The sequence below is a fragment of the Montipora foliosa genome, chromosome 5 (assembly GCF_036669935.1).
Source record: "Montipora foliosa isolate CH-2021 chromosome 5, ASM3666993v2, whole genome shotgun sequence".
NCBI classification, from domain to species: Eukaryota; Metazoa; Cnidaria; class Anthozoa; order Scleractinia; family Acroporidae; genus Montipora; species Montipora foliosa.
This window is the reverse complement of record NC_090873.1, coordinates 38,272,743-38,284,587: the sequence shown is the minus strand read 5'-3', so window position 1 is coordinate 38,284,587 and position 11,845 is coordinate 38,272,743.

Sequence of the window (11,845 nt, the reverse complement as noted above, 5' to 3'; positions counted from 1 at the left end):
CACAACGCGTGGGATCGGGATCAGCAGTATTTTTTATGGAATCAGGGATCAAATTTTTGCGGGTTCAGGGATCAAAATTGGCATCGTTTTTGGCATTAGCTGTGTAGCTGTGTATAGGTATGTATACCTATGTATAGGTCTGTATAGCCCTGTATAGGTATGTATAAATGTGTATAGCCCTGTATGTCTGTAGAGCTCTGTATAGCTGTGTATAGCCCTTTATAGCTGTGTATAGCTATGTATATGTGTGTATAGCCCTTTATAGCTGTGTGCAGCTCTTTATAGTGGTGTACAGCTGTGTATAGCTGTGTATAGCTGTATATAGCTGTGTATAGCTGTATATAGGTGTGTATAACCCTTTATAGCTGTGTATAGCTGTGTCTAGGTATGTTAGCTGTGTATGATTACGTTGTGTACCTCCAGGACATATGTATGTAATGATATAATATGTATTGGGTACATAATAATTCCCCATACATGACGTACCTACCCACAAATCGGCAAAGCCTGCTGACCACAAGAATCGCGGGCTCTAAGAAGGTGACGTTTATTAGTACGATATGGGAAGAGCGGTAAAATGGACACAGAGAAAAGTGCACGCGGAATGAATGCACGCTAAAAAATATCAAACGGTACAGGAACGAATCGGTCAGTGAGCCGAAACTATTTGTAACAATTATTATCGAGGTGTTAAGCGGAAGATGAAGAAGACGAAGCGGATAATGGCGGTTCAACAAGAGCACATGTTTTTATTCTTCAAAACGAGGCTAACCGACGTCACGGTTTACAATGATAGCCAATGTTAAGCAATATTGTTACATCCTCCCCTTTTTTTTTTTTTTGGCGAAAATGAACTAAAGCAACGCTGCGAGTGTCTCTCAGTCCTTACAAAAGAGTAATAGAAAAAAAAACAACAAACAAAAAAAAAACAAAAAATGATTAAGTCTTAACATAGTCCTGGAATCTAACTGGTTCTTTGATTACACGGCCCGAGCGAGTACACACAGGTGACGACTGCTTGGTGGTCCTTGCTTCCAGGTGGCTTTTCTGGCCGTTCGCAGCTCTTGTGTTTGGTAATTGAGTATCCTGACCCCATTGAGGTCCAAGCAGTGGATCTGGTACAGGCAGTGCATCAGCGGCGGGAACGGAAAGGCTCTTCACTAGGTGCTGCCTATTGCGTCTAAAGCTGGAACCGTGTGACTGGACTTCATAGGATCACTCACCTAGTCGCTTTGTCACGTGACCCTCATCCCAACTGTGTTTACCAAGGACAAATGGTTGCATTCTAACTGTGTCGCCAGCTTTCAAGGCCGGAAGGTCATGGGATGACCGATTGTAGTAATGCTGCTGCCTCTTTTGGTTGAGCTGGAGTTGTTCCCTTTCATAGAGGCTGGGGGGCTTCTGGGTTCCAGGAGCGATCTTGTGGACGGTAACAAGCTTCTTGTTCTTCTCCCCAAAAGACGCTGTGCCGGGCTACTGGCAACACCTTGAGTTGGCGTGTTCCGGATATTGAGTAGAGCTAGGTACTGGTCTTCTCCTGACTTTGATGTCTTGCGTAACATTCTTTTTGCCGTCTTCACAGCCGATTCAACTTTTCCATTTGCCTGGCTGTGGTGCGGTGATATGGTAGTGTGCTCAATGCCCCATGTCTTGGTAAAAGATTTGAATTCACGTGATGTAAATTGGGGGCCATTATCTGTAACCAGTTGTCTAGGAATACCATATCGTGCCAGGTGTGACTTCAATCTTTTGATCACAGTTGATGATTTGGTGTCGGTGAGTGGATCCAATTCCCAGAAGTTGGACTTGTAGCAGACTGTGACGAGGTACTCTTTGTCATTACAGGTGAAAAGGTCTGCCCCAATTTTCTCCCAAGCTCCGTCCGGGATTTCATGAGACATGAGCGTCTCTTTACAAGGTGTTAGTTCATACTCGCGGCATGTCTCACAGGTGCGAATCCAAGCTTTTAATTCCTTGTTTATGCCGGGCCAATAAACATGTTCCCTTGCACGGCGCAGGCAGGCCTCAATTCCTTGGTGTCCACTATGGACATCTTTTTTGACAGCTGTGCGCATTCCCTTTTGGTATAACAAGCCGCTCGCCACGAAATATAAGGCCGTCAGTGACTGCGAGCTCATCCCTAACACTGAAGTATGGGGTGACAAGGGGTGGTAGCGATTTCTCATCTGCTGGCCAACCTTCCTGTATTACGCGTTTCAGCTGTTGAAGAGAGGTGTGATCGTTGGTGTATTGGCGGATCTCGCGGATCTTCTCTTCAGGCATGATCAGGTAGGAGAGGGCATTTATGGTCTCGAATTCTTCTTGTCCACAATCAGAGGCTTTTGGCAGGTGAGCCCTGCTGAGCATGTCGGCCAGGTACATCTCTTTACCATTTAGGTATCGCACTTCAATGTCATATGCCAGGGCGCGCATTAGCATTCCCTGTAAGCGTTTAGGGGCTCTGTCCAAGGGCTTCTTTACGATGCTTGCAAGTGGTTTATGATCTGAGTACACAGTCACAGGGCGGCCAAACGTGTACTGGTGCCACTTTTCTAGGGAAAATACAATTGCGAGCATCTCCTTCTCTATGGTAGCATATCTCGTTTCTGCCTCACTCAAAGCGCGGCTAGCGTATGCTAGCGGCTGACCGTCTTGAAGTAGGGCGGCTCCCATTCCCTGTCCACTAGCGTCACACTGGATCGATAGGTTTTTACTTGGATCGAAGTAGGCTAGCACAGGTGCGTTTGTCAGCAAACGCTTCATCTCTGTAAAGGCTTTCTCGTGTACAGCATCCCACATCCACTCGGAGGTAGGGAGAGCTAGGTCATAGATTGGACGCATCACATCGGGAAGGTTTGGAAAAAATTTAGACAGGTAATTTACTGTTCCTCGTAGTCTTTCTACAGATGCTTTGTCTTGAGGAGGAACCATGTTTTGGACTGCTTCCACTTTAGTGGGGTCTGGCTTGAGGCCATCACTGGTTAAGACATGACCCATGAACGGAATCTCGCTGAGACCAAAGCGGCACTTCTCTTTGCTCAAGGTGATACCCTTATCAACACAGCAGTTGAGGAAGGTACGGACACGTGTATCGCGTTCCTCATCTGTTCGACCCCAGATAATCACATCGTCAGCGATACAGCGCACCCCTTCAAGGCCCTCAAGAGCATGATGCAGACGTTTTTGGAAGATTTCGCTGCTGACTTTCAAACCAAATGGGAGACACAGCCACCGATAACGCCCAAAAGGGGTGGCAAATGTGGTTAACAAACTTGATGCATGATCGAGCTCACAGTGGAGGTACCCAGACTTGAGATCACAAACAGAGAATACTTTCGCCTTGGTAAGTTCTGGAAGTACATTTTCCAGAGTGGGAAGCTGGTAGTGTTCGCGCTTCAGTGCGTCATTTAGAGGTCGGGGATCAATGCAGATACGAATTCCAGCTTTCTTTTCAGCAACAGACATCTGACTCACCCAGTCAGTGGGTTCGTCGACATGAAGTTGGAGACAGAATAGACATTTCTTCTTTCCAGAATGCTTATCATCACTCTGGGGAGGCTTCTTGTGGTGGAGTTTGTTTGGGGCTGACTTCTTTGTCTTCTTCGAAATATCCTTGACCTTGTTGATTTCTTCATTCTTCAGAGCCTTCATGTGAAGAGAAGCAGCTTCCATTCCCCGACAGATCTCAATAGCTTTATTAAGAGTCAGATCGTGAGTAGAGAGGAGTTCTTCACGTGTTTTGTCATCCGAGATTCCTAAGAGTAGGCGGTCCATTATTAACAAGTCTTGCATGCAGTCACAGAAACCACAGGTTTTGGCCATGTTTCGCAGAACTGAAAGGTACTCATCGATTGACTCGCCAGAGCCTTGATCTCTACGGTCAAACTGAAAACGTTCAAAGAATTCCTGTGTTTGGCCAAGAAAGTGCTGATCGTATTTGGCTAGAATAACCGCCATTTTATTTCTGTCCTCAACTTCGGAGAATTTCATGCCGTTGTAAAGTCGCAAAGCTTCTATTCCAATCGTGTGCAGTAAAATAGCGCACTTGTAGTCTTCTGGCTGGCTGTTTAAGCCCGTGATAATACAGTAATTATCCCATCGTTGTTTCCAGATTTTCCAGTTGTCAGCCCGATCGCCTTCGATCTCTAGAGGTTGCGGAGGAGAAACTTGTGGCCTTCGAAAAGCCGGAGCTGGAGCGAGCGTTCCAGAAGCTTGACCGCTAGAATCAGTCATTATGTTTTTTGTTTTACCGCTGCCATCATGTAACAATTATTATCGAGGTGTTAAGCGGAAGATGAAGAAGACGAAGCGGATAATGGCCGTTCAACAAGAGCACATGTTTTTATTCTTCAAAACGAGGCTAACCGACGTCACGGTTTACAATGATAGCCAATGTTAAGCAATATTGTTACACTATTGCCAAGTTGCATGCAAAATGGATTCCAAAATGTTCCAAAGTATGGCACTAGTGATAATGAGTTGAGATCAAGTTTATCTGTGAACACAAAATGCGAATATGATGAAAGAGTTTTGAAAGTGAAAAATGTCAGAAGTATCACGGAAACGGAAACCTCTAACCATGCAAAAGTGTGTACTATTGCAACTAAGAGTAACGTTGATCGACGAAAGAACGAACATTTTGAGAGGTAAAGAGAACCTTGAAGACGCCATATTGAAAATTCAACAGCGCGAGTCCCATGTGAAAGCAAAACAAGTGTGTACCGGGATCCGTATTATGATAATGTTTCTGTTTCTTGTAATTACTTGTTTTGAAATGTGAATTAGAGGAACGTTAACGATTGTACTTTTCAGTAGTGTCATTATAATAACAACCATCGCATAGATCATCTACAAGCAGTATGTAAGTTTATGTACACTCATACGACGTTCAGAAACGGTTTCTAATTCATTTGAAGACTATATTATGCTGCCTGAAGTGAAACAGTTACATTCAAGTGTACGAAATTATTCAACGACTCCAATAAAGTTAACGAAGAAACTTGGAATCAGGTCTCGTTATGAGATGTTTGTTTACACCAGCAATAAGAATTTATTCGAACGCCGCAGGTCCAGACGGGAACGTGAACCAAGTAGAATACAGTACCAGTGAAAAAGCTAAAGCGACTGTCGAAGAAGAATCGAAGCTGCAAGCGTTTTTTTTTTATAAAATTAGGAAAAATACACCAATGTCATCTAAAATTCATCGATATGTTAAATTTAAATCGAAGTGGAATCGAAAAAGATTCAAAGAGATGCAAGTTAAAAAATATTATTCTTTGTTTACATGTGTTTTATCCTCGTCACTTTTCACGAGTCATAACCGCAGAATTAATTATTGTAAGTTCAAACTAAGTTATAGAGAAGAACCCTAGTCCCATTGTGGACCCCAGTAAAACTATAAGAGCACCTTACAGCCGAGGCAACTTTAGAGTATTTCGTCAAAATGCTGGACAACATTGTGTTGCGATGAGTTTGAGTTCTTTAATATACCACAACAATGGGGGGATTGATTGTCCTAATGATTTGATGCAAATAATGGATGTTGGTAATCAGTTATATTCAAGGTTGGCGCATTCAGCTAGTCAGTCTTTTTTGCTGTTGGCAGAGTTACCATCAATGTTAAGTGTGTTTGATACTGCCTACCAACTGGTTTTCTTACAGTGAGAGCTACACTGGAAATGTTCATGGTAATAGTGCAATCGAGGGATACCATTACTGTATGTCTTTGCTTGGAGCTTTCGAATCGCTTATGGCTCAAAGCTATACCTCATTTATTTTAGGAGTAAGATGCATTGTTGTTGGAATCTATTGTTGTAATAATGGTGCTTTTAAAATATTTGATTACCATGGTAGAGATTTGTATGGAAACAGTCACCCTGAAGGGACATGTGTTCTTTTAGAAGTACCATCTGTAAGTAGTTTAGTCCAGTATATTCAAATTTTGTATCAGATCAGTAATATAATTGAGGTAAAAGGAATAAAAATTGCTAAAGTTAATCTTAATATTGCTGAAAACAACAGCTTTTGTCCTCGTAAGCAGTGTTGTCTACTGGCACTATATTCATTGTGTTACTCTGTCATCAAGACCTGCAGTTACTGGGATTCTAATACATTAGCTGCTATTGTGAACATTGGGACTAACTTCTACTATGGCTGGTGTATAAACAGTCATCTTACAATCAATGATTTACCTAAATATGTTACCATTTGAGGAGTAAAGGTGAAAGTGAATCTTCATGCCAAAAGTACAGGAGTGATGACCTGTGATTCAACCCTTGCCCCATATACATTTCCAGGATAAATGTATTAGTAAATTTTCGACCTATAAGATACATTTGCTCTTCAGTGACGTCAGCATTCTAACGTTTACAAACATTTGTGAGGCTGACAAAATAAAATTTGAATACATGTTTATTATGAACTATTACCTTCAAGGCATTGAAATATTTACATGTACGAACTTGTTTCATCAGGGATTCGCTGATTTGAAGTTTGAAGTTCCTAATTATTTAAAACCAACCTTTTACACAAAAAAAAAATAAGCAAAGATGATTCAACTTCATCCTAGCATTTCTTAAATAAAACATAGGAATCGGCCAGAGGATAGGCCGAATATGGCCTCTTGTTCACGATCAAGTTGGTGAAGATTCTTAGAATAATAGAAAGCCTGTGAAATAGCCTGCATGCACCTTTCTCTCAATCATGATCTTCAGCCTCCTCTCCACTTTCTGAGTCGCTGCCATTATCTTCATGTACTTCAACTCTCTTTCTCTTCTTGGCTGGCCTTCCTCTAGGAACCTTGGTACGATGCACTCGTCATCCTTGTGGGGCTCCCATGAAAATGGAACTTTACTAGAACCCGGAGCTAGCAACTCTGTTACGGAAGCTCAAAATAGCTTCTCCTTTTTTCAAACAAATAAACATATTCTGTTTTTAGATACAGTTAGGGTAATCATATCAAGACAAAATTTGCCGAGAGTATTAAGTACCCATCATAGATTTCTCACATCACATTTTCCTCCAAAATAACGTTACCATGACAACGATATAAGGCATTTCTTTGAGCCTTAAAATCAAGATATATTGTCTGTAGGTCTGTTTTTACCCACAGATTTTTTTTAAATTTGAAAGACAAATGTTTTAAATTAATCTAAGCTAACATGCAAAAAATGAACAACATTCACTGCCCGGAAGCAGAGATATAGACGAGTAAAGTTGCAAAATCACGAAAAATGAGAGGGTTACAAGATCAGCATTTACAAATGCGTCACCCGCTCATTCGAGTGCACGCGCAAGTGAAGCTACAGGCCAACACAAATGGATTTAAGTGACCATTAAACCGTGTGTGTACAATTTTCGTAGTTTTCGTGTCCATTTATATTCCATATGTATAGGAATTAGAAGGAAGGTGAGCGAAATTAGCGGTATTTGTTTATTTCTGGTAACCTATATTGAATCCATGAGCTGATGCGGGCTGCTTTTGGAATTGCGGGTATGGGTTATGCGGTGCGCTCAGTTGAAAACCCTTTCAGGCCTCCTCAAGCATATGAATATATAAAAGCGACAAGGTGAACTAATATCACAAAACAATCACTGACGTGAAGACTGCGTAAACACGACTACTTCGCATTTCGCATTCAAAATAGGTCACCAGAAATCAACAAATACCCCTAATTTCGTGCGCCTTTCTTCTCATCCCTATATATATGGAATATAAATTATACCCATCTTCTATTCATGAAAACTACGAAAAGTGTACACAAACAATTTAATGGTCACTTAAATACGTTTGTGTTGGCCTGTAACTCCAATCACACGTGCACTCGAATGAGCGGGTGACGCATGCATAAACGCTGATCGTGTAACCCCTCATTTTTCCTGATTTTGCATATCTCCGCTCCGGACAGTGAACTTTTTTCATTTTTTGCATGTCAGCCTTAGATTAATTTTAAAAGATTTGTCTTTCAAATTTAAAAAAATTCTGTAGGTGAAAAAAAATATTAGAGACATTTTAAAAAACTGATTTTTCTGAAAAACTGAACTACAGATTTTGTTAAATTTTAAATATGTTAGAGATTATTTCTAACATTATATGGAAACATCATATGGTATGATTTCACCGTCCCATTGTTTCAAAAAAGACAATATACCGGGTATCTTGATTATAAGGCTCAAAGAAATGCCTTATATCGTTGCCATGGTAACGTTATTTTGGAGGAAAATGTGATGTGAGAAATCTATGATGGATACTAAATACCCTCTCCAAACTTTGTCTTGCTATGATGACCCTAACTGTATCTAAGGACAGAGTATGCTTATTTGTTTGAAAAAAGGAGAAACTATTGCGAGCCACCTTAACCGTTAGAAATAATGCATCAATCAATTCCAGCGGTGCCCATCCCCCCCCCCCCTCCCCGGGAAACCGCGGGGCATTTGCTCAAGTTGTCAGTCCCAGGGGTTGGGCATTCGAAATTTTATCACGGCCCGGGGGCTGGGCATTAGCCTACCCCAGGCGACCCCGGGCATTTGACACACGTGTTTTCGAATTAACATGGAAGAGTTTATCAGAAAAGACGAGGCCTTCGTTAAAGACTGGCTTCTCCGCCACGGAATCGAAAAACTTGTGGATCTTTTTAAAGGTATGTTTTCTCAATTTTAGGTATTTCTTCATTTATACTTGTACGCATATGAATATATAAAAGCAACAAGGTGAACTACCGTAATATCACAAAACAATCACTGACGTGAAGACTGCGTAAACAAGACTACTACGCATTTCGCATTCAAAACTAGCCTAGCCATTTTTAAATTCATGAAAGTGGAATTAAAATACAGAAGGTTTGCAAATTCAAATGATGCAATCTTCAAGACAAATCTTGCCAGCTTAAAATGCGATTCATCATCATTTAAAATGTCTTTGTTTCTTCACAGCTAGAAGCTGAACTATATTTGGTTTATCAAAAAATGATCACCGACGTGAACACGGCTATTCCGCATTCAAAACCAGCCTAGCAATTTTTAAATTCATGAAAGCAGAGTTATATGAAACACTGAAGGGTTGCGAATTCAAATGATGCGATCATCAAGACAGATCTTGCGAGAGTAAAATGCGATGAAAGATCATTTAAGATGTCTTGATTCTTGACAGACAAAGTAGCCTGCGAATACAGGCGCCTATTGGAAGGCGACGATCCCAGGGGCAGGGCATTTGCCCTCACCCGTCCTCACTGTCCTCACCCCGGGGCATTTAGACAGCTTATGTGTCTCCACCCCAGGGAATTTGCCCTTTTTTTAAAACGCTAATGCCAGGGGGTTGGCCCGGGGGGGGGGGGGGGGGTGGGGGGTTGGGCACTGCTGGAATTGACTGATGCATAACGCACACACCCCTGGCGAACATTCGGTGGATGAATATAATCATCGTCGTCTTCAACATAAATACCAAAATATCGTTCATTTGTTTTTAGGCCTTTTAGTCTTTTTCGAGGCTGTGGAGGCACAAAATATACATATTAAGGTTGCTCGCTTTTTCTGTGGGCATCAGCATCAGCCATTTCAACGCCTAGGAGCAGATCAAATATGGCCGCCAATATTAACAGCACATCGTAAATCAAAATTACCCCTTGCATATTTTTAATAGATCGTGCACAACAGGAAAAACACGTGAAAGTTTAAGTAAAAGACTTAAAGATAGCGACATTTTTTAAAGATAGCGACATTTTTTTTTTTCGAATACTGCAAAAATCTACAAGTAGAAAAAGTACCTGACTTTGGCACCCAATTTCATGCGCTGTCCCACTTTACAGTTGACGTTTCCAACCGTTCAACCGGCTCTGCTACCGCCATCTTTGAAAGAGGGGAAGTACTTCTGAAGTACTTTCTTTTCTTGTCCATATCGAATAGAGTTGTGGGTAGATAGCCCGACCAGTTCCGAACAAAAACGAATAAAGCGAAGTGTATACGAAATCCTCCAATTTCCGCAATGGCTGCCATGTTGTGACGGGGTGACCCTATTCGGAGGAAGGATGGAAGGGTGGAGTGTTAGACGGAATGGTGGAATCGCGGAATACATGGAATTCTAAAATACGGAATACACGGAATATTGTAAAACACGGAAATATTGAATATTTTGAACGCGGAATATACGGAATATTCTAAAACGAGGAATATACGGAATAGTCTAAAACGCGGGATGAGAGGAAAGTATTTAAAAAAAGGATATAAGAAATACACTTTTAGTCCGTGAGTAGTCTGGGTACCATAACAAAACTTCGGATGATAATTGTACATTTCCTCGATACAAAAGATATAAAAATGTGTTACAGAGAAGAGTTCACCCCCGGGCGATATGTTTCCCCGCGTCCGTTTTTGATTACTGATCGTATTGATCGTAACCTCTACTACCAATCATAACAACACCTGCTAGAGAAATATAGTATGAACCAATTAGGTTTTGTAACAAAGATCTTACAAAAGGCACTGACTTAGTAAATTACCGTGCAAAAGAAACAACATGTCATACATTATGTTTTTAAGATAATTGAGACACTTACCAACGTCTTTCTCCATGTTTCCTTTTCTGAGTGTGGGAAAGTGCGCCTGCAATGTTTCGCCACAGTCCGAAAGGCTCAAAAACGGAAGCGGGGAAACATATGGCCCGGGGGTGAACTCTTCTCTGTAACACATTTTTATATCTTTTGTAGCGAGGAAATGTACAATTATCATTCAAAGTTTTGTTATAGTACCCAGACTACTCACGGACAAAAAGTGTATTTTTTATATCCTTTTTTTAAATACTTTCCTCTCATCCCGCGTTTTAGACTAATCCGTATATCATCACCGCGTTTTAGAATATTCTGTATATTCCGCGTTTCAAAATATTCAATATTTTCGTGTTTTAGAATATTCCGTGTATTCCGCAATTCAGCCATTCCGTTCCATTATTCCATCATTCCACCATTCCATCACGTAGGGCCACCCTTGTGACGTAACATGGTTATCAAATTGATAACGATCCTTGGACTGCCAACGGCTATCTTTGAAACCAGGAATGAAGGATGTGAAATCTTTAAAACGGCGAATCTTTAAAGTGTGTAAGACATATTGCTGTTTCATTTTTTGGATTGAATGTACCCATTGTCCTGATAACAATTGTTGGGAGTTCGGATGGGAATATTTTAACGATCAAAGTGCGAACCAAACGAGACAAAGGCCCAAAGAAGTGGATTACTGAAGTTCAAGATGTTCACACGAGAAGACAAATGATGCAGGTTAGTCCCAAGATGTTGAAGCCTTATTGTTATGAATCACGGGGCTGTATATTCAACAATAAATGCAAGGTGACACACGCTAACACCAAGCCAGTGTGGTTAACACATCACGCATGCACACAACCATTTCACCCGGTCAATTAGCAGCCATGGACAGCTGTTTCGGCCTTTTGGGCATGACTACCAAAACTACTGTGACCTTCACGACCACTGTGACCACCATGACCACCACAAGTACTGTGACCACCACGACCACTATGACCACCACGACCACCCAACAACTGTGACCACCACGACCACTGTGACCACCATGACCACCACAACTACTGTGGCCACCACGACCACTGTGACCACCATGACCAACAAAACTTCTGTGACCACCACGACCACTGTAACCACCATGACCACCACAACTACTGTGACCACCAAGACCACGGTGACCACCATGACCAAAACAGAGCTCGGATTTCGTCGTGTACGCAGACTACCATGACCACTATGACCACCATGACCACCACAACAACTGTGACCAGCACGACCACTGTGACCACCATGAACCACCACAACTACTGTGACCA